Source organism: Magallana gigas, chromosome 4 (assembly GCF_963853765.1).
Source record: "Magallana gigas chromosome 4, xbMagGiga1.1, whole genome shotgun sequence".
NCBI classification, from domain to species: domain Eukaryota; kingdom Metazoa; phylum Mollusca; class Bivalvia; order Ostreida; family Ostreidae; genus Magallana; species Magallana gigas.
In genome coordinates this window covers 20,089,480-20,112,578 of record NC_088856.1, presented here as the reverse complement: position 1 = coordinate 20,112,578, position 23,099 = coordinate 20,089,480, and the positions used below count along the sequence as shown (strand labels likewise).

The window sequence follows — 23,099 nt, the reverse complement described above, 5'->3', positions numbered from 1 at the left end:
TCATAGTGGCATGCCTTTTTTTTTTGTATTTTTCAGTCAGAAAGTTGTAAGTTCGAGTTTTAAAAAAATTCGAAAATAGAGTAAAACATATTTCATTTTCTATAAAATAATATGCAAATCATAATGTTTTTATCGAAAGAATATCTAGATAGATAGACTAAATGGTAACTACATGTATATCTTTTGATTGGTTATGAAAGACGTAAATTCATATTGATTTTTAACAGCCAATAAAATCCATGATGATTTAAAAAACTCTTATCTATAGGGTTGAGATTTTTATTGGCAGTTGCTTCAGGATGCGCTTTAAGGAACTGATACGTATTTTCTGTCAAGTTATTGGTAAGTAATTATATTTTGAAATGTATTTTTGGAAACGCATGCAGAATTCATATTTGAACAGATTACTTCTATTAAATTACGCGAGGACAGTAAAAGCCGTAAAATAAATTAGATGTGATGCATGTATATCTGGTATAAATAAAAGAATCCATCACTTTGTAAAGTAAATATTTTCAAAAAGCAACAAATCATTACTATCGGCAAACCTAATCTGTATTTTATTTAAAATGATTACATTATTAAAGAGGCTCTTTTTTTCTCTTTTTATATAAATACTATTAATCATACCATCAAATAAATCTTCCTTTTTATGTACAAACAAATACTTAAATTAAAATGAGTCATTTTTTGTTCAATGAAATAATATACATCAGAGTTAAAGTAATATCAATGATGTCTACGATACCTGTAATGAAATCAGGTTATACTAATTATTGAACTATATATTCTTTCAGGCGTCTCCAGTCATTTGGCAATTGCAGATGCAAATGTAACTAATACAGAATTCACACGGATTGAAAATGCCGTTTTGGAAGACCTTTATGTTCATACTCAGCAAACCATTTCGTTAAATGCATTTGCACCGTGCCCTGCCCTCTGCTCCCAAACCGTCGGTTGTAAGTCATTTACTTGGAAGAAAGACACATTCAGCTGTATTTTGCTTTCAAGAGACTTAAAAAGAAAATCGGGGGATCCTCCTATTCCTCCAGATATTGCAGTATACACAAAATGTAAGCATTCATAGGACTTTTTTTTAAATCAACTTTGATGTTTATTTCTTTCAAAATGTGATGTTCTTAATCAATTTTCATTCAAATACCTACTTTACAAATTACCGACAAGAAATAACTAACGATATATTCTCGCTTTTAATGCTTTATCATATGTGCAAATAATGCTTTTATATTCATATGAAGTAAGTCGATTACGATGATTTAATTATCGTAAACCAACTTAAAATTATTTATTTACCCTTTTTAAGACGCAGAGGGAGGTTGCCACATGTAATTGTTATTTCTGCAACCATTTATTCATAGAACGGATTATTGAGTCGAATATGGCATGCTAGTACTTATTTTTCTTGCATATTAGTGTTTGTTTACCATAGCTATGTATTATTTAATTTTGTTGTTTGTCATATGATATATTGTGTATCACATTCTGAATCTTTTTGCAACGTATTTTTTTTAATATAAGATTTATGTAGGTGAAAATTGATTTGAATTCTACAGTTCTCCTTACAACACACCAGGATCAAACCTGGATAATTTTTTTTAGCATGAGCCAAATTTACATATCTGACAACATATAAGAAGCCGGTCATTTCTACCATAGTTTTTGTTATTTTTATTTTCCCTTGATGAAAAGAAAAAAAAACTTTGTCATATAGTATCTGGGTAAATAATTCATTTCAATTATGTTTTGATAAACAGAACGTTTATGCAAATATTCCCCAAGATATTTGCTTGAATTTCAAGGTACATGTATACTTCAATGTAAAAATCAATTTCAATGGTCAATAATCCAGATTTTTTTTTCTTTAAAATTACTTTGGTCGAGTAATATCATTTGATAAAAACTTCAAAATGATATCATAGTTATGAATATAGGACCAATCGTTTACTACCTCTATCTTCTTGGGGGTCCGTGTTGCTCTGCTTTAAATTTGTATTTCGTTTTATGGATTTTGAGACGGTTGACGGTATGTAACAACCGTTAATGATACAACGCCGCTTAATGCTATAAATAGCATTAAGCGTTGCAATTGCAACGCTTAATGCCATAAATTCTTGCATTAACAGTTGACATCTTCAACTGTTAATGATAAATCGCCGCTTAATGATATAATTGTATCATTAAGCGTCACAATTGCACAGCAGCCCTAACGCTTAATGAAACAAGCAAATATCGACATCCTCAACCGCTAATGATACAAACTTTATATCATTAAGCGTTGCAGTCGCACCCTTTAATGATACAAAATTGTAATAAAGAATGTAAAAACATCTTTATCTTTTCCTCAATTGGCTCAACAATTGTACATTAAGTACATTAAGTGGTAGATAGAATATATATATATATATATATATATATATATATATATATATATATATATATATATATATATATATATATATATATATATATATATATACTGTATATATATAGAGAGAGAGGTGAGATGGAGAGAGAGAATCGATATATCAGACACAAATAGATGGATAAATGGATCGATGCAATGGTAGATGGATTGATGAACGGATAGATAAAATGATGAATGGACGGGTGTACACAGATAGATAGATAGATAGATAGATAGATAGATAGATAGATAGATAGATAGATAGATAGATAGATAGATAAAAAAACATCAATAAGTATAAAACAACAGAAAATAAACTGAATCAAACTCATTTTAATCAAGAGAAATTAAAAACAGACAAAATGTGAAATATATTCTGAAACAAAAACTTAAAAGATTAAATGTTGTTCAAGTTATTTGATAAACTGGCTTTTAAATAATGTTTAAACATCTTATCATTGCTTTGATATGGCCTAAAAAAATAGCACACGCAGGGCATTAATGAGCATCAGTGTTTATTAAGACTCATGAACTAGCATGATATTGATGAAAAGTTTTATTATATATGACCCCCAAGTTTGTTCTTTGAATATCTTGTTTAAAATATTCGTTACAAAATTGGAAATGTCTACAGCTACTGTCTGGAAGCTGGGTACATGTAAACTTATTTCTTTTTTTCATATTTTGGTTTTTACTTTACTACCGGTAGTGTCAACATGCTCTGTTTCTGTATTTAATGTCTTGAACCTCAAACCATCGATTGTCAACCTCTCGAAGGTTAAGCCACGCGTGGTGCCAAAATGGGGAAGCAATAACTCTTTTTAACTCTAAAACAAGTCCGCTTCCAGAACCTACAAGTCTTATTATTCGACGCACACTTACAGGTGAAGGGACAGAATGCAAAACATTTGGAGAAATGTACACCATTGGACATGGTGTGTCGTCAATGATGGTACGGAATAATGTGTTAACATTCCTAAGACGAAACCTATAACTAGGTTCCCTATCCAAAACAATGTGAAGTATTTTCCACCATATTTCTTTCGGCAATTCGATAGACGCGCCGTGGATATGGCTGTTATTGGTTTCCTTGTTTGATTTCTTGGAAGAAGTACTTGGACACGTTTCATTGTCTGAGACATGGCGCTGATTGTTTACACCAGGGAGCATGTTCTCGTTGCATTTGACAACAGTAGTGGGTGGCCTTTTACATGTTGAGGGTGTTTCTTTTTCCAGTCCGTCAACAGCATTGTCACAGCTTTCATCTGACTCTCTAGGATGGGGACTATTGTATTCATCCGAAACATTTGGTGGACTGTTGGGGTCAAGTAGAAAATCTTTACTGCATTCGTCAACAGTAGAGGGGATACAATTACTGGTTAAATTTTTTTCTTCTTCTATATCACCAACATCATTGTCACAGCTCTCATCTGACTCTCTTGGAAAAGGACTTTTGTATTCATCCAAAACAGGCGGTGGACTGTTGGGGTCAAGTAGAAATTCTTTACTGCATTCGTCAACGGAAGAGGGGATACAATTACTGGTTAAAGGTGTTTCTTCTTCTATGTCACCAACATCATTGTCACAACTCTCATCTGACTCTCTTGGAAAAGGACTTTTGTATTCATCCAAAACAGGCGGTGGACTGTTGGGGTCAAGTAGAAATTCTTTACTGCATTCGTCAACGGAAGAGGGGATACAATTACTGGTTAAAGGTGTTTCTTCTTCTATGTGACCAACATCATTGTCACAGCTCTCATCTAACTCTATAGGAGAAGACCTATCCTCGTTAACAGAAATGTTACAGGCTGAAAACGTGTCATTTTCCTTCTGCTGAAAACTGTTTTCGCTCATCAACTCGTCTACACGACCATTCTGTAGTTCGTTTTCATTGTGTGTTTCAATATTTTCTATGATGTACTCTTTTGTTTGAGGATGTATGTCAATGCTGACATAGTGTTCACCCTGACCCTCTGGGAAATATCCAAGACAAAGCACGTTTAACCCTTCATCAAATTTCCCATCATTAGAAATAATTTTGCAATGCATTAAGCCATTTGCAGATATAATCAAAAATTGCAGATTTAGCTCTCGAGCTAATGCCTGCAAAGTAAGATTATCACCATACTCTCCGTTTTGTGACATTTTTTGAATATATTCTGCAAAATCTTGACAGACGAACGATCTATAGAACTCGCCATGCTTCTTTAAATGATCCACAGCACTTGTGCGGAGACTAGAAGCTGTTCTAAAAATGCCAATCATTGATAGTTGATGAACTACTGCCTCAAATTGGCAGTTACCATCTCCCTTAGGATCAAACAAAAGTGTGACTGAATCGTTTTCTATTAAATCTAGGCCTTCCAATCTGTCTGTATGAGAGAAAGGAATAAGATATTTCTTTCTGTGTTCATTGTTCATCGTATGCATTTTTCTGAACTTCTCTTTCTGTATTGTCTCACTTGTGATATTTTCAACCCCTACCCATTCTGTTCTAGAAGAACTCGACCTTGGATCTTGAAACTTAACAAGGTATTTATGAGATCTTAGCCTCCTTTCTACTATCCTTCCGGACAAAATATATCTGCGTCTTGGAATCCTTGATTTGCCTGTGGGGAAGCGAATCAGAACCTTTTCTCCAATCTCATACATTGATGGTAGTGACGCTTTCATTCTATACCGTTGCATTCTGTTTGCGCATCTTGCCGTCGAGTTTCTCACCCGTTGTTTCAATAATGAAATGTTTGGAGTAGCTTTGTGTTTTTTGTGCTGTCGGCCAAAGTATATTTCAAACGGCGTCTGATAATTGAGAACTTCCATTGCTGTTGTGTTCATAGAATGCACGACTGTTGGCAGATCTGTTACCCAATTTGAACCTTTTGTCGAGATTTTGAGAAATCCAAGTTTTCTTCTTAACGTTCTATGAGACCTTTCGCACTTTCCTTGTGATTCTGGGTGATAAGGGCGACTAGTAATTTTCTTAACTCCCTTTTTTAATAACAGTGAGTCAAAGGATCCTTTAAATTCAGTCCCATTGTCACATTGAAGAACTTTTGGAGTTCCATATTCTAAAAAGACATCATTCATTGTTTTGCATACGAGTTTGCTTGATTTGTTTTGCAAAGGTCGACAAATCAAAAACCGGGAAAATACATCAATGACAGATAGAATGTACTGGTATGTCTGCCCATGGCATTGGACTGGTTCTGATCTCATATTTATGAGATCGATTTGCCATCGGTCACCGATATTTTTTGAAATGATTGATTTAAGTGGGGGCTTGTTGGTGAACTTAGCATACTGTCGTGCATATATTTTGCTTTTCGCTAATTCACTTTGGATACGATGTTCACTTATTCCAGTGAACTCTTTTTTAATCCGATGGTTGAGCGCTCTAGCGCCACTGCCTTGAGCATCATTGAATTTGTTTTTAACAATATTTTGCAAATCATCTTTTAATAAGACTCTCTTGCCTCGGAAATGTAAAACGTCCCTCCTAACAGAAAAGTCAGATTTAGCACGATAGAACTGAAGGACAGCTCTTTTCTGTTCTAAGGATCGTTCTTTGACTGCCACATTAAATGATTTGTTTATAAGTGATAGAATGGTATTATATCTTTCTCTTGAAAACGGACGTATAGATCGAGTTTTCTTGTCCATGGCATACTCTGTAAGAGTTCTGTCAAATAAAAAAAAATCAAAGATTATTACACAACCACTAATGCTTGATAGTAATGTTATAGACAAAAACATTAAAGAACTAATATTATGACAAAGGCAATTCCTTGTTTTTTCCTGCCAAACACATTTTAATGACCAATTTTTTTTTATTTCTAGTAACAGTTATGTGTATTTTATGTCTAACAAAAGGACTTATTGTCTATATGCAATTTTTTTTTTAACATGAAGAAATAAATTACTTTGTGATTGACATATCAAATGAAATAACGTACATGAATGTGAGTGTTAGCTATATTTTTACTACAGTAACTTGATCAAAGGGTCAGATTACATGGAGTTGCCAGACGCGGATCATCAGATAAGAAGTAACCCGTAGCGTCGAGTTTGATTTAATGATTCGCGCCTTGCAACGAGACGTGATCTGATTCTTTGGAACATGATCCCCTATGATAATAAACTCATTAGATACCTTTCCGCAAGGTAAAATACAATGTGACAATCACTGTTCATATCGAACACACCCGATTTTATTTTTCCCATAATTCTTTGCAACGTGCTTGGCCGACGCTAACAATAGGCGCTAAGTTATACCCGGCCGAGCTGTCCAGCAATAAAGACGTGCTTAGTGTGTGAAGGGGGTATCGTGGTAGAAGCCTGTGTGGCATGTTTTAGTTTCACAAGTTCAGCATTTGACGCGGACACGGATAGCTGACCGTGGTAAGTATTTATTTAGTTTGGTGTAGTTTATTTGTAAATTTTTGCCTTTTTATTAGTATTACGCAGTCGTCCTATAAAGTCACCTTGACCATTGTTCACTGTAGAGTTACCTGTGTGTTCACTGATGTGTGACTTTAGCGAGAGTGTTTAAATGGAATTCGTCTTTTTCTATAGTACAGTTTTTGCTATTGCTGTATAAAGAAACGGTGATTTAAAGGGCTATTTTCTATGCGTTATTTTATTTTACAATTTATTGTCACTTTTTCCACTTAACTACTTGGGCGGAAGTGCGTCACCGGAAGTCTCAGACGCCATATTGTTTACTGTAAACAAATAACTTAGTTACCATATACTTACAATATTTTGAGATGTTGCCTTTAATATAATACTATTTATACATTATCATAGTTTGATACTATCAGTGAGATACTTATATGATGTATTATACAATATTGTTTTTATTATGGTGTTATGGTGTCACTTGTACACTTATTGTAGTGTCATATTGTTGATGTTGAGAAGATGATGATGTTATGGTGAAGTCGATGACGATGCGATGTTCATGTTGATGACGACGATGATGTTATGGTGAAGTCGATGACGATGCGATGTTCATGTTGATGACGACGATGATGTTATGATGTCGATGACTACGATGATGATGATGGTCATGTCGATGATGATGGTGTAGATGATGTCGTTCATGGTGAAGTCGATGACGATGCGATGTTCATGTTGATGACGACGATGATGTTATGGTGATGATGACGACGACGATGATGATGGTCATGTCGATGAAGATGATGTAGATGATGTCGTTCATGGTGACGTCGGTGATGATTATGGTGTTGTAGTTGATGATGTTGACGATAGTGGTGATGATGATGATTGTGGTGACGAAACTACTCTAGTTGTGGTTGTCCGTAGTTGGTCCAGGACTACAGCCCCGGAGATTCGGACACTCTTCTAATTTATTTTTGGTCATTTGTATAAACATCATATTTTTTCTTTTTGAGTGAAAGGTGTGTGAGTGTTTGTGTGGTTTAGTGTTTATATTTCTATCTTTTCTTTCTTTCTCTTATTTTTTTTGTTATTAAATTTTGTTAAATTTAAGATGTCTTGTTGTTGTTTGGAGTAGCCTCCGCTCATCCCGTTACATACAAAACAAAACAAACCATCATACTTATTGAAAACAATTTAATTCAAAGTATATATTGAAAACGGTCTAACAAGCAAAATTGATTTATTGGGTACCACGTCATTAGCTTCAGAGCGGTGGTATAATGTAATACATGTAACTTCGCTTCGCTTCTTGTTTGATCTGCTGATTCACCCCTTGCTATTCCACATGATCCGAACCATTAGATCAAGTTATGATCATATATACTGTAAACCAAATTTTATTCGTGTCTGCTTTATTTCGCGATTAACTTTAGATAAACTGGTTTGCGACGACTAATGTTCGCTACCAAGCCTTATCAAGAACCCGTTGTTATACATGTAACAACCATACAACAACAACTGGTTTTTAGCGAGAAATATTCGCGACGACGAGGCTCTTATTACTTCGCGAAAATTTCTCGCACGCAAATAAATGTTGGTTAACAGCATATGCAAAACCGGAAATATAAATCTTTCGCTTTTTAAGCCGTTAGCGAATACGCTAGACGCTTTGTTCCAACTAACATTTGTGGTTACTAAGGCATGGAATGTATCATCTATGTTAGAAACCTTAAAGTAGCCCGAGTATCGCACTACGTCATAATATTGTTTCGACATTTACATAGCGTTTTAGATTCCCGGTATTGATTTTGCTTTACATCGCTCTTGTAAACAAAGGCAATAATAAGCAATTAGAACGGTAATATATATATTCTATGAGAGATAGAAATGATTCATGTTGAGAAACTCGATTCTGTTAAAGTAAAATGAACAAGAGGCCCATGGGCCACATCGCTCACCTGAACAGCAGTTCCTTGTAACATTACATTTCGTAGCATATGCTTTTTCTATTTTAAACATTGAACCCCTTTCTGGGGACCCAGTTATGATCCGAGGTTTATGGTTGGCTTGAACAACATAAATAGTAACATAGGAATGAAAATGTGAAGCACTGCGGTGGGACCGCACGTACACAACCTGAAAAACTGAACATAGCAGAGTTCCACTTCAAGAGGAATAACTCTCAGACTGTACAGAACACAAGAAAGATAATTCTTGGTTCCACTACATTAGAGTTTACACAATTTGAGGATCCTTGCATAGTAATCTCACAAACTGTAGCATTATAGTTCTCGAGAAAAACTTTTTAAAAACATTTTCAATATATCTTTCTATGTTAAACTTTGAACCCCTCTTGGGGCCACAGTATTAGTCCAGTGCTAAAGTTTTAATTATTTGGAATCTACATTATTTAAGGATGCTTGCCTAGTTATCTCACAAGCTGAAGCATTATAGTTCCCTAGAAAAAGATTTTTCAACATTTTCCCTCTATATTTCTATGCTAAACTTTGAACACCTCTTGGGGCCCCAGTATTAGATTGAGATCACGGCTTTTATAATTTCGAATCTACACTATTTGAGGGTGCTGACGTAGTTATCTGACAAATTGATGCATTGTAGTTCTCGAAAAGAAGATTTTTAAACATTTTCCATATATACCGGTACTTCTACATTTAACTTTAAACCCATCTTGGGTCTCTAGTATTAGTCCAGGGGTCACTATTTTAAAACTGTCGAACCTTCATTATCCAAGGTTGTATGCATGATAGTAATCTCACAAATTGAAGCATTGTAGTTCTTGAGAAGAAGATTTTTTAACATGTTACCTTTATATTTCTTTAATAAATTTTGACCCCATCTTGGGGCCCCAGTATTGGTCCGGGGGTCACGATTTTAGCAATTAGGAATCTACATAAGCGAAGGATGCATGCATAGAAATTCCACAAACTAAAACATTGTAGTTCTTGAGAAGAAAATTTTTAAACTTTTCCTTTATGTTTTTTAAAATGTTTAAATTTTGAACCCCTCTTGGTGCCCATCAATTGTCCGGGAGTTACAATTTTTTGAATCTACATTATTTAAGGATTTACATGTATGCATAGTAATATCCCAAACAGTTGCACTATAGTTCTTGAGAAGAAGATTTTAAAACATTTTCCTACATATGTTAAAATCTAAACCCCTACTGGGGCCCCACTTTTTGTTCGGGGGTCACGATTTTTACAATCTTCACTATGTATACAACCTTTTGTGTATGTATTGGCATTTTTGGTGAAGTGGTTCTTGAGAAGAAGATTTTTAAACATTTTTCATATGTAGTTCTATGTTAAACTTTGAACCCCGCCTGGGGCCCCAGTCTTGGTCCGAGGGTCACGATTTCTACAATTTAGAATCTTCACTATGTATACAAGCTTTTGTGTAAATATTGGCATTTCTGGTGCAGTGGTTCTTGAGAAGAAGATTTTTTAAACATTTTCCTAAGGTATTTCTATGTTAAACTTTGAATCCCGCCTGGGGCCCCAGTCTTGGTCCGAGGGGCACGATTTTTACAATTTAAAATCTTCACTATATATACAAGCTTTTGTGTAAATATTGGCATTTCTGGTGCAGTGGTTCTTGAGAAGAAGATTTTTAAACATTTTCCTATGTATTTCTATGTTAAACTTTGAACCCCGCCTGGGGCCCCAGTCTTGGTCCGAGGGACACCATTTTTACAATTTAGAATCTTCACTATATATACAAGCTTTTGTGTAAATATTGGCATTTCTGGTGCAGTGGTTCTTGAGAAGAAGATGTTTAAACATTTTCCTATGTATTTCTATGTTAAACTTTGAACCCCGCCTGGGGCCCCAGTTTTGGTCCAAGGGTCACGATTTTTACAATTTAGAATCTTCACTATGTATACAAGCTTTTGTGTAAATATTGGCATTTCTGGTGCAGTGGTTCTTGAGAAGAAGATTTTTAAAAAATTTTCCTATGTATTTCTATGTTAAACTTTGAACCCCGCCTGGGGCCCCAGTTTTGGTCCGAGGGTCACGATTTTTACAATTTAGAATCTTCACTATATATACAAGTTTTTGTGTAAATATTGGCATTTCTGGTGCAGTGGTTCTTGAGAAGAACATTTTTTAAACATTTTCCATATGTTGTTCTATGTTAAACTTTGAACCCCGCCTGGGGCCCCAGTTTTGGTCCGAGGGTCACCATTTTTACAATTTAGAATCTTCACTATATATAAAAGCTTTTGTGTAAATATTGGCATTTCTGGTGCAGTGGTTCTTGAGAAGAAGATTTTTTAAACATTTTCCTATGTATTTCTATGTTAAACTTTGAACCCCGCCTGGGGCCCCAGTTTTGGTCCGAGGGTCACGATTTTTACAATTTAGAATCTTCACTATATATACAAGCTTTTGTGTAAATATTGGCATTTCTGGTGCCGTGGTTCTTGAGAAGAAGATTTTTAAAGACATGCACCCTAAACTTACTGTTTCGCAATTATCTCCCTTTTGAAAAGGGCTGTGCCCTTTATTTTAACAATTTATAACCCCCTTTCCATAAGGATGCTTTGTACCAAATTTGGTTAAATTTGGCCCAGTGGTTTTTGAGAAGAAGTTGAAAATGTGAAAAGTTTACAGACGGACGGACAGACAGACGGACGGACGGACGGACGGACGGACGACGGACAACGGGTGATCAGAAAAGCTCACTTGAACCTTCGGTTCAGGTGAGCTAAAAACGAAGTTTCTGATTAACCAGGGTCTCAGTTATGCTTATATCTTAGAACTTTGTTATGATGCCCCCCCCCCGAATTTTTTTTTCTTTTACTAAAACCGGTTTAAATTTAGAGACAGAAGCTATTTCGAATTTAATCCATCGTCAATTAATTAATGTTTAAATGAAATCTAACATTGTTGACAGATCTAAGCAGAAAAATGTATAAAAATGTGATTTTTACGGTTTTTTTTTCGTCAGGGTCTACTTGGTTTAGAGCTTACATGTATAGCGTAAAAAGTAATCTGTCAACATATGATTTATTCTAGCAAATCTTGTTTCTAAGATGTCAATCTATAGACAAAAATTTAAGTTTAAGTCCATAAAAATAGTAAAAAAAATGACCAAACACGATGCATGCATCTCATTTTTTAATTTTTTTTTTTGATACATCAGGTCCATAAGGCATACTTAAATTTACTTACAACAATTTGCGCAAAATTATTGATGAGATATGGATTACATAAATGTTTATACTCTATTTTGTATGTCCAGTTCCAATTTTCCTAAAATTTGTAATTATTTAAAAACGGACGTCTGGCAAATTTCATTATTGTCAATAATTGTTGCAAGGGGAGAGGTGATAGAAAACAAACTAGCATGTAAACATACATATTGTCCTATGTATATGTATTGCTAGAATGTATGTCTATCATTTAAAACTAATCTTTTAATGATTGATCCCATTAAGTGCCAAGGATAGGACTACCTTAAATAAATGGATGGTAACGACCCGCATTAGTGGATTATTTATTGGAATACTTGTTGCAATGATCAATTATTCTAAAGCAAGTATAAAATACGAAACATATATATCAATGTTATTATCCAGCTTCCTATCTACCTGCGGTTTTGATAGAAAGTTCACATAGGAAATGAGACGCAATATTCTGAGACGTTCAATTTCCTATGAATGCACTTTGCTAATTCATGCGCCATGAGCACAAACGTCACCACGTGTTTTGAGTATATTTATTTCGGTAAGAATAACATTTAATGAAAAGTTCAACCTTATATAACCAATTGGATATGTACTTTTGAAAAATTATCAACATCGAATTATATCTACTCCTAAATTAAAAAGAGTTTTCTCTACAAAGTTTCTGGCACTATATTATAGCCGCGGAAGCGTACTTAATAACATGCTAATATGGCTATTTCATGTATGTTTCGTATCCCTGACTGAGAGCGTATATAATGGCTTTACAGCGACGATAAACATATATTTCATACAAAAAAAAACCAGTATGAATATAAATATAAGCATTGGATGCTTATTTTTGGATGTCGTCGGTCCTATGACACACCAATGCGGTGCAGACAAATTATCATACCGCGCTAGCGCGCGGTATTCAATTTGTCTGCACCGCATTGGTGTGTCATAGGACCGACGACATCCAAAAATAAGCATTCAATGCTTAAAAATACAATCGTTAGAGCATTTATTTCTTCATAAAATATCAATTTTGATTCCAGTGGGTTTTTTAAGCGAGTTCTGTGTGTTTGTGTGTGTGGAGAGAGAGAGAGAGAGAGAGAGAGAGAGAGAGAGAGAGAGAGAGAGAGAGAGAGAGAGAGAGAATCAAATTGATTCATCAATCAATATAATAAAAGCTCATTACTGTTAACACGTTTACGGTTCTCTACATAATCTAATGAAATTACTAATAGTGAAGAAAACAAGTTTTACGATGGAATATGCCTTGCGAATACCATCCCGCTTTCATGAATATATATGCGGTTTATCTGTTTCTATACATTTGTTTATTTATACTTGTCTTTAAAGAACAATAAATAAATAAATATATTGTTACCTGCAGGTTTTATACGATGTCCAAATCTTGTACTAGAAGGTATCTTTGAAAGTGTAAATGGCGTTCTCTGGCGTTTGGAAGTGTTGGTGTTGCGCACTGCATAGTCAATTTGTTCCGGTCATTATTCGATGTCAAAAAAAGGGGGTCATTGTTTAGAACACAGTTCTATATATAAGTAATACATTTTTAGTTGTAAAAAGAAAAATTAGTTCGATTTTGTTTTGCGATTTTGAACAGCGTAATACGATCGATTCATCATTGCGGTGTGTGTGCGTGTGTGCGTGCGGGAGGGAGGGGGGTGACACATGCTCAATGATTTGATTGTTTCAATATTTCTAAAATTAAAAAAGAAGATTTGATATGTTTTGCTTTGTATAGTATAAACATTGTACTAAACTAAAATTACCTAATTAAATTAAAGTTGCTTTTTTTATCGTTGTAACGTATAATGTCTAATATGCATGACAGAAATCCGAATTAAATATTACGGGGAGGGGGTCAATTTTGTTTTTAATCTTTTGACGGCATGTGTGAAGAACAATTCTTACGAAAATTTCAAAACATAATCTACACTGCTTACATTTACATATACGAGGATTGTCCAAACAAAATCGAGGACACATGTAATTTTATTCAAAATAACGGCACTATTATCAGGAAAGCATTATACTATTATGATAAAGAGTATATTAATGTATATGTATGAAAATCAGAGCAATGTACATTTTTGTATTGGAGTTATCATTTTATATACATTGCCTATACAGTCTGCATGTTGAGTTATAACGACGTCCTTAAAAAGTCGTAGTCCTGGGTTTACCCGAGAGTGATTTACCGCATTCACAGTCTGACCAGAAGGTACAATCGAACGCTCCATAAAAATTGCTTGTTTCACTTGTAGATAAATTAACTCGAAATATTCTATGTTTTTTCCTGTTTCCAGCATCATTTCTTTTTGTTTCTATTTGTGTTTTACTAAAAACAAATAGTGAAACGGACATTCCATACTTCAAAGAAAGTCACTATCCGTTTGAATCCTCACTGAAGCCGCGTTCCTACCCCCCCCCCCCCCCCCCTCCCAAGCACACACATATCTTACTCATTGATTGAATTCAATTTGTATCCAGTTGTCATATTGTAAGTTTTGAAGTTTAACTCACCAATAGTAATTTCGAAATAAACAAACTGAAACAAAAATATAAGGTTATTTTAATAGTGAAGAAATTCATAATGATTCCATGTAGCAAAAGAGATAGACGCCCACCCTCCCTCCATCAAAACCACCTTAACGAACTCCGATCCTCAGCAATTTTCTATAACTCTAAATTGTCCAGATTTCTTTTTTATTCGTACCATAAATCTGCCATTTATATGTACAAATTTAATTAGACTTGCAGATTTAATATTAACCACATCTATTGAACGATCTGCTTGGCTTGGTGACTCCACGGAAACCTAGTACATAATGGTAAAGGGGTCCGAGCAACCGATGCACCTGTAAAACCGGGTTTTTTTCTTATTTGTCTCAACTTGTATATTTGTTCCATTATATCCATTGTAGCAAAAATTTTAATAACTTCATAAAATGCATGGATATCATAAAAAAAATTCTTTTTATTTTATTTCGTTTTTAAAGTTTGAAGGATAAATCACATTTTTATAATGAAAAAAAAATAGTTAGCCTGCGTTGATGTAGCCCCCCCCCCCTCCCTCCCCTCTCACAAAAATAAATAGATAAATAAATAAGACTAAGAGATACCATTCAATACCCCTTCTTTATAACACATGATCTATAAATTAGTTCGTAAGATTAGAGATAATAGATAAGTCCATTAGTTATATTACAAGAAAAGCTTTCCATTCGGCTCCCTTTAAGCAGCGGGCCTCCCATGGGCAATCACGCAAAAATCACGCAGTTGTTTTAAATAAGTTCATTATCAATGTTTTTTGTATTCGCTTATTTACCTGTGTATATAGGCAATCATGTGAAATTGTAAATATATTCTCGCTTTTTATATTTGACACAATATAGCATCTGATTTTTTTCAATGTACATCGTATGAATATGATCTAACAATTTGTAAAAATATTGTAAAAAAAAAAAAGCTGTTAAAAGATTAATTTCATGCTATGAATTGTGAGCAAAGTGTATTTCAGCTAAAACTGATGTTACAGGCATGTAGCACCGTTTTTAAAAGTGGGGGGGGGGGTGATAACAAAATTAATAATTCACCTTGAAATATTAGATCTGCCTTGTTTAAGCAAATATTCATCCCATTGCTTTATGAACACAATAATATTTCAATCATTTTTACAATTTTGTATCATTAAAGGGTGCGACTGCAACGCTTAATGATATAAAGTTTGTATCATTAGCGGTTGAGGATGTCGATATTTGCTTGTTTCATTAAGCGTTAGGGCTGCTGTGCATTTGTGACGCTTAATGATACAATTATATCATTAAGCGGCGATTTATCATTAACAGTTGAAGATGTCAACTGTTAATGCAAGAATTTATGGCATTAAGCGTTGCAATTGCAACGCTTAATGCTATTTATATCATTAAGCGGCGTTGTATCATTAACGGTTGTTACAACGGTACATGTATGTTATTGTCATTTCTTTATTATTCGATGCAAAATGTGGTCAACAAAACAGAATACCCTAAACCAATACTCTTCTTTTATCGAATGTATAGATTTGTAAAATAAAGTATGTTTATTGAATGTAATTTTTACATGTTATTTTCGTAATATAGATTATCGTAGTTGTGCTGATTTTGGATACGAAGAAATCAATGGTATAAGTGGATATTGTTTCAAAGACTATGGTGTAGAGAAACCATACTCTGAGGCGCAAAATACTTGTCAGAACGATGGCGAACATCTTGTGCAAATACCAACATCAACCAAACTTGGATCCATTCAATCTTTCATGAATTTGAAATCAAGTATGTTTAAACATCTTTCTGTAGCATATAAAAACAACCGTAGGTATTCCAGATACTCTTTTTGACAAATAGAAGAACCCTTTGTGACATTCTCTTCAAATTGCAATGCATTTGGAAGATATTTCACAATTGCAGCATAGGCTATTTTTATTCTATTTTGATATGTGAACTGCGAATAAACCTGAGGGTTTCTTTAATCTATTTTTTATTGAAAAAAAAATCAAAACATTTACTGTGTTGCGGATTTTTTGAGGTTAGATAAATGTATGTGTCCATAGTGAAAATTCATTAAAATCATTAACCATGTGAAAAATATAGAAATAAAATTCCGATATCGGTAGCATTTATAAATATATGCCTATGTGCATTGTTAAATGATGTGTAAATAAACACACTACGGCATTAATACAACTTGAAAACATGTTGACTACCAAATATCGGAACATACTTAACGATGCTATTAAATACAAATTAAGTTATAACCTAGGGAAAACACGGAATGTTTTATTCGTAGTGTTTTGTACGAACCTGTACCGGGAGTGAAAAAGTCGCCGATTTATGTGAACGTTTTCATGCTATAAAATCAGGTATCGTTGTCGTGAATATTGCGGACCAAAAAATTAAATAAAACAGAGCTCATTGAACCAAACATGAGCAGGAACTTATATACTAACGGGTTAGGCAACCTCTACATTCGCCATGTTTACTTCCCATGCTATCACGCGAGCCTTGACAAGTTTGTAGAACTATGTTCAATCCTAGTAAAACATACAGGTTTTTAAAGCGTTCTGGTTAGACCATCGTTGGGGAGGCACTGTGCTCGAGAACTTGTTAAAAGCACCGAATGTTTTACCAACGATCACTCATGTGTTTTCTTTTAAAGTTTATATTTACAAGCACTGCGACTGGATTGTTACCCGCAGCTGCAGCCAATCATAAAATGGAGCGTGTCACTGAGTTTTCGTAAAGAAATCCGTCAAGGGTTTATGTGGAGCAAAGTGGACCGAAAACCCTTGAATAGCGAAGATGTGATGTTTTAACTCTCTTGCCAAATAATTGTTTTAAAAAAAATGGTTTAAAATTCCTACACTTTGTTTTCAATAATTGTAAAAAAATCTACCATTGTAAAAGAACACAGCCTTTCGTTTTAACAAGCTGTATTCCCCTATAGCCATAGATGCTTTGTGAAATGTTTATGTACTATTTTCATATTTTTTTAAGGATAACAGTGAATGTGTTAACACATTAAAGACAGACGCCCAGACATGTATTTTGCATTTTAGATATGATGTTGTTTCAGTATCAGACATTGGGGGGGGGGGGGGGGGGGGACGGGGGTTCATACTAGTACAATGGTAACCTCGTTAGTTCCATTAGGATTTCAATCAAAAGTAGTATAATGAGGCAGATGGTTAATATCAGTGGGGATAATACATGCATAAGGTTTAATACCACGTTATATCTACAGTGGACTTAATTATAACTAATATGTACTTGTTACTGATTATCTCAGCGAAAAAAAAAACATATCAATCTGATTGCCAGTGACGTTTTCTGCAAAAAGGGACTTTTATACATGTAATAACCTTTGGCTCAGGTGAGCTTTTCGGAACACGATTTGACCATGGTCGTCGTCGACGTCGTCGTCCTTGTCGTCGTCTTAGACTTTAAATATTTTATTTTATTTTCCAAAACCATTGGACCAATATCAAGACGACACGGTATATATATTTACTGGTGTGCTACCGAAAACCAATATAGTCCTTGGTTTTATTTTCAATCATTGCAGCAATATGTAAAGATTATTAGGGATCTAAAAGCGAAATGATAGTACAAAAATATTATAATTCATTTTTACTAGTAAGATAAATCAATAATAAAAGTAATTGTTTCACGGGAAGTTTTTGCGCTTTGCATACATGTATGTTGGTACTCCAGAACGATATTATACATGTAGCTGTTGTAATATACTAAATTGTATGATATTTCAAAGAATACTTTTGTGTTCCTTGACGATTTTATTAATTTATTTTTTCCACAATTTAACATGCGTTGCAAAGATAAATGATTACAGGTGCTAGTGATCGATAAATACATAAATTTTCACTTGTCTTTAATGCTGTTTTTAAATAACCAACCGTTTATCTATTTATTTATTTTTTTGAAGGGGGGGGGAGGGGGGGGGGGTTCTTCACTGGTTCGATTTATCATAAAAAAAACATGTTTTGATTTTTTTTTTTCAAAAGTTGTGCTATATTCACAATGTATTGATAATTCAAATAAAATTCTTGCAACATTGTTGAACTATTCTTAGTTACGTCATGTCCACCGAAGTGGCTGTCAATACAAAAAATAGAAATCATTGAGCAATCTTATTGCCATAATTTGCAACAAATTTAAAACTAAGATCATTTTTATGTATATCAGGATGAAAATATGTGGTGACCCTTCTGACAAGTATATGATCATCTGACCAACCCTTTATATATCCCGATATACATCCAAAATGATTTCTTAATTACGATAATCGATTATGGTGTTGTTGATCACGGCAAACTGACTCATCAATAAGATGATATTAATTTATTATTGGTTGTATTTTTTGTATTAGAATGCAAACTCAGAGCGATGAAATTTGTTGCAAGTCTTTTTTTTTTATTTAGCTAAAAAATTACATCAACAATTATTTGAATTAGGTACCATTTTAAGACTAAATATAGTAACTTGAAAAGAGAAAAAAAATCCATTTGTTGCACTCAAAAAGGCATATTTCTATTTTAAGATTTTGATTTCTAAAAACCTTTCATATTGATGCTGACTGATGTTTTTCATCCTAATTGTTAGACCATTATTAATAACCTAATTGTCTACGGACTTTTCCGGGTTTTAATTTTTTCCCCGATTACGACAAAGAGCACACGGCAAGTGAGACCGGTCAGCAGAGGATGCTCGCTCCTCCTAGACACCTGATCCTACATGTACATCTATCTTTCTGATGGTCCCTGTTGCTCTGCTTCGAATTTGTATTTCTATATTTTGAGATAGTTGACGTTTTTTGTTATTGTCATTTTTTTCATCTATGTAGGAAAACTTTTATAAAATCAATGCAGGTCAACATTTTACATATATGTCCTCTGTTTACATAGACACATTACATCGACATACATTGTAATAAAACACTGGGGTCAGTGTCGTAGATTTTTATGTAAGGCTATAAAAATATAATTCTTGCAAAATTAGGTTAAAATGAATTTCTTGACTTAATTTATATACTTATTGATTTTATGATCAAAATATGTCAAACTCTTTTATTTGTATTCCTACATGTTAAACAGTAATAACATCATAAGTTTCAACCCTATAAAATGTTAAAAATGTGCGTGTTAAAAATAATAATCGATGCAAAGATTAAGCATATGTAATATGACAAAATTTTAAGATTTTAAAATTTATATTTCAGAAACGTTTTCTAACAGACATTCAATAATAAATGAGATTTATCAAAGTTATTGCCATTTTGTTATCTCTTAAAATAATATAACATGGCGATACACAAGTTTCTATAGAAAGTATGCATTCTCTTTATTTCTAGCAAGAATTTGAAAGTGGCTTTACACAAAGAGTTTTGCTTCCCTTCAAAAACACAATAATCTCGATAAATCTACTCAAATACAACAATATATTCAACGAAACCGAATACATAGAATCATCGTAAGTACATAAGATATAATTCTCTATATCTATCAAAATATGCTTTTAAAAGAGCTGATTTACGTTTTTCAACAGAGGATGCAATCGTCATCGACGGTACTGATCTCACTTCTGACGGAACATGGCGGCTTTCTGATGGAAGGTCAATGTTTCTAAATTGGCGGCCGGGGGAACCAAATAAAGATTATGAAAACTGTGTCGCGATGTATAACGATGGGTCACACAACAATATAAGGTGTGGAGTTTCAGTTCCATTTATATGTGAACGACAACGTAATTTATAGAGTGTATTTCTACATATCTTTAATAAAGAATTCATGTAACTTCTTGTACATATAATTTCTAGAATTTGCTAGATTTATATTTTAGTATAAATAACCTGTAAAAAGTGCTCATAAGAGACTTTCTTTTAACTTTTGTTCAAAGACATTAAACTCCGAAGAGTTTTCTACTTACTGAGACATTGTGATTTGCAGATTGTAACGGACACTCTTTAGTTAGGATTCTTATAGTGTAAGTTGTATTTTTGTATTTATATATAATTATATATATATTACTGTAAATAAATTATTAAGTTTAAAGTTTACTCTTTGCCATTGATCTTTGCTGGACATAACGGTTATTCTGAACCATAACAATATCCAAAACTTTGATAACTTATATTTCAAACAGAACAAATATTTTGAAAAGCGTTATTTTGAAAAGCAATATAAAATAAAAGATGCTGAGAATGATCTTCCTAACAAAATTCAACCATCAAAATATTGTTATGAGGCCCCGATAAGGATATATATATATAAATATATATATATATATATATATATATATATATATATATATATATATATATATATATATATATATATATATATAATATGGCACTACTTTTTTGAATGTATGTGATTCGCTTAATTGTCACATAAATTTTATTTAAAAAAGTGTAAATTGGAGTGATAACCTAATTATTGTACTTAAATGTGTTAAAACAATTGTTGTAACAAGACCTTTTGTTTAGAATACGATTAATACGATATATTTATACCTCCACTCCCTAGGAGAGGGGGTATACTGTTTTGCCCTTGTGTTACTGTCTGTGTGCCTGTCTCTCTGTAACAAACCTTCGTCAAAGATTTCTAGCAACTATAAATCGCAGATGCTTGACATTTTAATACATTCTTTGTTTAGGTGTGCTATATGGTGTGAAAAATGTGTGTACCAATCAGACGTCAATTTAGCGTAAATTACGACTTTCTTTATTTTAAGCTTGAATTTTTAAACAAACTTTCGTCACGAAATGCAGATGCTTGAAATTTTTATAGGCATGCCATATGGTTGGTTTCATTTTTTAACAAATCAAACGTCAACCTCCTGTTCCTGTTAAATGACGACTTTGTTAATTTTTAGCCTAAATGTTCAAACAAATTTTCCTTACAGATTTCTCAGCAACAATTAATCGCATTTGCTTGAGATTTTACACATGCTTTATAGGATTCATTTTTTAACATATTCGATGTCAACTTCCAATGTAATGTCGACTTTGTATATTCACATCAGACGGGGGTATCACTATAAAGCATTGGCTCACATATATCTTGTTTCATTGAATGTTTAATTATTGGTTTACTGTATTGTTTCTTATTCACATATAGCGATTTGTGTTTATTTTATATATACAAATGTATGTAATTGGAAAATGTTGGAGGTTTCAAATTTGAATAAAATATTCTTTAAAAAGAATTCATGCTTTATTAAAAAATGCTGTGGCATAAAGTAAAATTCCTTCATTTTTATTAATGAAAAATATAATGAAAGAAGCGATACTCTCATTGATCATGACCTGCCTTGCCATCAGATATATATAGTCGTAGTACACTAAGATGAGTTGATGCTGTAATAAAGAGTAAAGTGTTACTAAAATTCTGATAATCTGTTTTAAGATTTGCTCGTGGAAACTTTAGACAAAATTACTGTTTTAATAAGGTACTTTGGTAAGTTTGAAGAAATGCTGAAAAGAAAGCCTCTTTTAGCTTTCAAAAGGGGAAAACAGGTCGTAAAATTGATATATGTTACACTGAATGTTATTGATTTGCTCGAACATTTATACATTTATATTTCATGAAGGAATGAGAACAACAGTTGAATAAAGAAAATTATTCAACACTGCTGCTGTTAAAGCTATATGATTGCACCCATGAGAAAAAGGTCTTATGGCATTTTTGACAAAATAGTCGTTGGCCTCGTGCAATAGATCATACTGAGCTGTTCCCTGCACCTGGGGAAAAATATTCTGGTCTATTGACTCCTCAAGCATTAAATAATTGTATATTATTGTGTAGGTTAATTTCCGTGGACTGTTATTTTTTTTAGCTTGGTTAAACTTCTGCTATGATGACCCTGATCAGTTTGTCAATATTCAGGGAGAATATATTATAACTTTAAGGCCTAGCAATAAGCTCAAATTTAAAAGACCTTCTTTGATTATGTTATGTTACCATATGTTCCCATATGTCATGTGCAAATTTATATTGGAAAAGGGGAAGAAGTTTTCGGAATCAAAGATATGAAAATGTATATAATTGAAATATTTCCTTTATATGAAAATGTATCGATATTGGTACGATTTCAAGATTATCAATCATATATTTACTTTCTTTAACAAATACTTATCCATTAGTTGCCATGGTATTTTGTACGAATGAATATAACTTTATTGAAATTCACTTTTTTTAAACTGTAAAATCTATGCTGTATTAAATTGCATAAGTCATACTGCATTTTAATTGCTTTAATACCAAGCTTTCATGATTATGTAAGGAATCAGAAAATCTTAAGAAAACGTGAAAAATTAAACTTATGGAATCTTTTTATTCTATGTCAGAGTTTTCCAATATACAGGGAAGAATGCTTTTTTATTTAATATTCCGGGAAATTTTCATTGCAGTCATCTACATCATTTGTTATTCGTTTTGATTGATATGGACAGGTACATTTAAAATTAATATTTAATCTTAAAAAACATTTTTTTAAATCA

General features: G+C 33.2%; 2 long non-coding RNA genes across 2 annotated transcripts; both read left to right on the top strand.

Annotated features, from left to right (window-relative positions):
- Positions 1–242: 242 nt before the first annotated feature.
- LOC109617240 (uncharacterized) lies at positions 243–20,320 on the top strand. The gene is made up of 4 exons (XR_010712634.1): positions 243–342; positions 798–1,073; positions 16,166–16,357; positions 20,144–20,320. It is a non-coding gene; the product is annotated as an uncharacterized lncRNA (long non-coding RNA).
- On the top strand, positions 6,595–7,936 carry LOC136274531 (uncharacterized). The gene is made up of 2 exons (XR_010712937.1): positions 6,595–6,823; positions 7,322–7,936. It is a non-coding gene; the product is annotated as an uncharacterized lncRNA (long non-coding RNA).
- Positions 20,321–23,099: the final 2,779 nt, after the last annotated feature.